Source organism: Oncorhynchus mykiss, chromosome 3 (assembly GCF_013265735.2).
Source record: "Oncorhynchus mykiss isolate Arlee chromosome 3, USDA_OmykA_1.1, whole genome shotgun sequence".
Lineage (NCBI taxonomy): Eukaryota > Metazoa > Chordata > Actinopteri > Salmoniformes > Salmonidae > Oncorhynchus > Oncorhynchus mykiss.
The window spans coordinates 19,345,327-19,351,326 of NC_048567.1; positions in this window are offsets into that span (position 1 = coordinate 19,345,327).

The following is a 6,000-nucleotide window of genomic DNA, read 5'->3' on the forward strand; positions in this document are numbered from 1 at the left end:
AATGCAAACCAACTAATTAAAAGATGAATGGAGGATATCCTCCTAGCCTAGTGGTTTGTGTTGACGGTTTGTGAATTGTAAGTAAGTGGCATTCGAGGGGGAAATAAATACATTTTGTTTAGATGAGCCTCGTCTGTTGACCATCACCTCACACAGTATTGATTTGACTTGAAGATGTCGTACAGGGCAGAGGGGATACCCAAACATGATCTAGTGTGGGGGAGTGGAAAGGGGTTACACTGTTGTCCCATGGAAGAGGAACCGAGGGCCCTCCCCTTCCCCCATCTACCACCAGTAGTCCAGCTCTTCTCCCAGAGAGCATCATGGGAGTATGGAGCTCAGACTCTAGGATTAGTCAAGGATCCATTTTGAGATGCAGATAATGTTCTGTTACCTAGACCCCCCCCCCCCCCCCTGTAATGTTCTGTACTAGAACTCCCCCAACCCTATCCTCCATAGGCTTCAGTCTCTATGCACTCGCTCCACCACTTCATTATAAAAAGAGAGCTACCAAAAATGTATATTTTGTATTTCATCAAACTGTTGTTGTTGTTGTTTGTGGTGGTTAGATTTCTTCTATTCTATCCGTTGAGGATAACTAGGTCAAGACAAATCTGCAGCTGCTCCTACTGTCTGACTGTCTGTGGCTCGCTGCTCTGCGGTCGGTCTGACAGTAACATGGAACCGCCACAGGGCTGTTTGAATATGCCCCCTGGCCATTCCCTCTCACGCTGTTTAAATGACTTAAGTGGGTGGTAGTGCCACGGGTTCCCCTGGTCTACTCAAAACTGCACATGCTTCTGGCCTTGTACTGCAATCGTGTGAAATTGCTGTGCAGTATTTTGTTATTCTGAAATAAGTGAAGTTGCAATGAATTTGAATTTTGTTTCACCTGAATAACTTTCCCTCTGTAATAATCAAAGGGGAAATAAGCTTGCTCCTCCTTGGCATGCTGCATATATCTTGTTCTGATCGTGGTGTGTGTGTGTGTGTGTGTGTATGTGTGTGTGTGTGTGTGTGTGTGTGTGTGTGTGTGTGTGTGTGTGTGTGTGTGTGTGTGTGTGTGTGTGTCTGTGTGTGTCTGTGTGTGTGTGCCTCACCTGCCTGTCATTTTGACTGACAGAACAGAGGAAAACATGTGCAGAAGTCTAGCAGCTGGATTTGCACCTGCAGGCTCCAACACTTCACAGCTCCACGTTTCTGTCCCTCAATACTTCCACAAGTTAACACACAATAGAGTTATTCATTAGTGGGTACCATTTATAACAGTATTTTTTCTATTGTTAGCACATTATTTGCGACCTACATTTATAGATTACCATCAACACAAATAGTGAGATAAAACCAATGACAAATCAATATAATTTCACTATTACATTGACTCCAGTCCTTGTAGTGTTGTAGGATTCTAGCCTGTTCATACTCCACTTAGTAACCTCACTATTTGCTCTTACAACACTGTCATTTACAGATACTCGTCCAATTTGATTGGCTATAATTCTTCATGAAACAATGAAATGTCTCTGCATGATGGTCAAGTTGGGTTGCATAGGGCTCCAGCTACACCCAAGCAAAACAAGGCCTGAGCAAATTTCATTTGGAGACTTTTTCTAATTTCTTCCATATACTGGATATTTAAGACACTGAAGTAACTGTTCTGCTCCTAGCGTGTAAAAGCACCCATTATCAAAGCATTAAGATATGATTCAACTGACATTTTCTTAAAACCCCCAAAAGTGGAAGAAAATAAAAGAAGCTCTCTGAAAGTCAAAAACGACATACTCCAGATGTTATCAGTACATACTGATGTTTGAAGCAGCTTATTACAGGGTGAGCTAAGAAGACACGTCCGCTGGTGTAGCTACAGATCAGAGGAATGCAAGTCAAATACACCTGCTAGATCTCACTATCGGTCTCCGTGTGTCAGTCAGTCAGCGTTCGCCAAGGCCCTGTCTGTCGGTGCAGGGGACAACAACCTGCTGATTCTAATAGCCTGCAGGCCAGGCAGAAAAGCACCTTTTACTTGGATGTCTCTCATCGTCTATATGGACACGATAAAGCCTAAGAAATAGTCTTGTTGTTGTGCTTGTGAATGGAGAGGTTTTTTGACGGTCCTTCCTGTTGAATTGGACATACTAAGTGGACACTTGTAGAGGCATTTCCCTCTGTGTCTGTGACCAACCAGTTCATGAGCTTTGATGCGCTCAGGTTTCAATAGGACTTTTGCATTTCTAATTGAGTGTTGAACTCTTGCTATGTACTATTACAGTCATTGACTTCATGTCACCTCAAATCAACCTGTCTGAGGGGTTCTGAATGAATGAAGTTCAATAACAACAAGTTGGCCAAAGTAGTTTGATGTGTTGCACGTCTAGACATCTAGAAGTCAGCGAGGGGAAATATGGCTAAATTACATTTGGATTTATTTATCTGGTCGACGTGAGGCAGACTGCCATAATGCAATGAGAAAACAAGCTATAGGTTGTCAAAAGATCTGAACTGCGATTGTTTAAGTGACTAGTGATACATTTATTACATCAATTTTTGTATTATTAAAATGACTAGAGATTTGAGTCAGTATGTTGGCAGCAGCCACTCAATGTTAGTAATGGCCTTGAGACAGAAGCTGTTTTTCAGTCTCTTGGTCCCAGCTTTGATGCACCTGTACTGACCTCGCCTTCTGGATGATAACGGGGTGAACAGGCAGTGGCTCGGGTGATTGTTGTCCTTGATGATCTTTTTGGCCTTCTTGTGACATCGGGTGGTGTAGGTGTCCTGGAGGGCAGGTAGTTTGTCCCCAGTGATGCGTTGTGCAGACCTCACTCAGACCTCTGGAGAGCCTTAAGATTGTGGGCGGAGCAGTTGCCATAACAGGCGGTGATACAGCCTGACAGGATGCTCTCAATTGTGCATCTGTAAAAGTTTGTGTGTTTTTGGTGACAAGCCAAATTTCTTCAGCCTCCTGAGGTTGAAGAGGTCGTGGTTGCGCCTTCTTCACCACGCTGTCTGCGTGGGTGGACCATTTCAGTTTGACCGTGATGTGTACGCCGAGGAACTTAAAACTTTCCACCTTCTCCACTACTGTCCCGTCGATGTTGATAGGTGGCTGCTCCCTCTGCTGTTTCCTGAAGTCCACAATCATCTCCTTTGTTTTGTTGACGTTGAGTGTGAGGTTATTTTCATGACACCACACTCCGAGGGCCCTCACCTCATCCCTGTAGGCCGTCTTATCGCTGTTGGTTATCAAGCCAACCACTATAGTGTCGATGAGCGTCATATCATTGTCCTGGTTAGAGGAGGGGGAAACTAGGGGGGAGCAGCATCAAATTACTAATCAAAAATAATCAGTGAGCAGCAAAAACATGAAACAAAACTCCCCCTCGCCAGCCACCATACCACCCCAAAGATTCTTCCATTACATCAACTGTGAATCAGGGGGGTAGAAATGAGAAATGTGCGTGGCAGAGATGTGGTACAATGCAGAGTTGTTGCTGGTTTCCACCGCTTCACTCCACACTCTCCTGCTGAGTTAATACATCTGACCTCTGCTTGATTAAAATAACAGACTCTCCTCCACTGAGAGAAAAGAGACAATTTGAATTATTCCAACTAATCGCTAATTAACATTCAGGAAAACAACAAGAAACCCATCATGAAAGATATATCTATTTTTAGTCATGCAAAGAGGGAGGGAGAGAGGGAGGAACCGTCAGATAGTTATTCTGGCTAACCTAATAATGAACAAATATACAGCAAAGCTCATGAAGGTCAAATATGTTCTTGCTCTTGTGATGAGATGTTATCAAACACATAAGAAAGAGCTTGTAATGGATTCTAAACCAACTGACAATCATAAGGAGCTAATTTAGTAATATGCATAGGAGCTAGAAGCAGAGCTGCCATGTCTGTCGACGCCATTTTACAAACATATTACTTAAATACAGTTTAACATTCAACAGTATTTCATCATGAAAAATGATCCACTGTAAGGTTTTAGTTAATTATTGTTGTCACAATGTTCATTATAATGTTACTATTCTTGAGAAAACAACTGAAGGTGAATTGGGAGGGAGAGAACAATTGTCTCACAGCTCTAATTGTTGTTGTTGTTTTCTGCCATCTTGAATGCTGGCTGCCGCTGCCATGAGGGCTGTAATACGCCAGTGTTCATGGCGCGTTAAGAGGATATCATTATCGTGTGTTTTAGGGAGTAAGCCGCAGATTTGGTTAAATATGGTAGTTTTCTTTGTTTCCTCTTCTCTTCATGGGTGTGTTTAAGCTGGGTCAAGCTGAAACCTCCCATGACAGTTCTCTCACATCAAGCCGCCAAAGCGCCTCCTCTTGCCACAAACACAGCCAATATCGATGCTCGAAAACTGATTGAAAAGAGACTTACATGTTTCAAAGCATGCTGGGAATTGGGGGCCAGGCGACAACCCAAAGTATTAAAGCTTAGATACTTACCAGTATGCTATAAAAAGACACCATATGCTCACTTTGTACAGACTGATTGGTAGCCTACACACAAACCACTACATGTCAACTTTCATTCCAAACAACACATCCAGAAAGTATTTACAGAAAAATACACTGACACTATAGTCCAGAGAAATTTTTTTAGCTTCTGTCCTGTACTATGTCAAAATAACAACAGACAGACAGATCTCTACACTCTACTCTGCACTAATAAAAGAAATGCTAAATAAATGAAGCTCCAAAATTGTCATAATTGAACTATTTAACTGTATCACAATTTTTAAAAACAGTCTCTCAGCTGCACTGCATTACACTGTAAATGTGGAGTATGTGATGCAATGTATTCTTCAACACCTCTCTTTACAACACACCATAAACATTTTCTAAATCCTGTATTTACATTCCCTCTTCACAGGTTAAAAAAAAAATACCTTACAGTGCTCTCCAGAAATGAGGGAAGACAGCATTGCATCCACTTGTTATGTGGAAAGTCATGTGATGTACTTGTTGAAATGCTGTGATTCTATAGGGCTGCCTTTTTAAAACAGGACAGGGAGGACAGGGAGGACAGAAGGACAGGGAGGACAGGGAGGACAGAGAGGACAGAAGGACAGAAGGACAGAAGGACAGGGAGGACATGGAGGACAGAAGGACAGGGAGGACAGGGAGGACAGGGAGGACAGGGAGGACAGGGAGGACAGAAGGACAGGGAGGACAGAAGGACAGGGAGGACAGAAGGACAGAAGGACAGGGAGGACAGGAGGACAGAAGGACAGGGAGGACAGGGAGGACAGGGAGGACAGGGAGGACAGGGAGGACAGAAGGACAGGGAGGACAGGGAGGACAGGGAGGACAGAAGCACAGAAGGACAGGGAGGACAGGGAGGACAGAATGACAGAAGGACAGAAGGACAAAATGACAGAAGGACAGAAGGACAGGGAGGACAGAAGGACAGAAGGACAGGGAGGACAGAAGGACAGAAGGACGGGGAGGACAGAAGGACAGGGAGGACAGAAGGACAGGGAGGACAGAAGCACAGAAGGACAGGGAGGACAGGGAGGACAGAAGGACAGAAGGACAGGGAGGACAGAAGGACAGGAGGACAGAAGGACAGGGAGGACAGAAGCACATAAGGACAGGGAGGACAGGGAGGACAGAAGGACAGAAGGACAGGGAGGACAGAAGGACAGGAGGACAGAAGGACAGGGAGGACAGAAGCACATAAGGACAGGGAGGACAGAAGAACAGAAGGACAGGGAGGACAGAAGGACAGGGAGGACAGAAGGACAGAAGGACAAGGAGGACAGAAGGACAGAAGGACAGGGAGGACAGGGAGGACAGAAGCACAGAAGGACAGGGAGGACAGGGAGGACAGAATGACAGAAGGACAGAAGGACAAAATGACAGAAGGACAGAAGGACAGGGAGGACAGAAGGACAGAAGGACAGGGAGGACAGAAGGACAGAAGGACGGGGAGGACAGAAGGACAGGGAGGACAGAAGGACAGGGAGGACAGAAGCACAG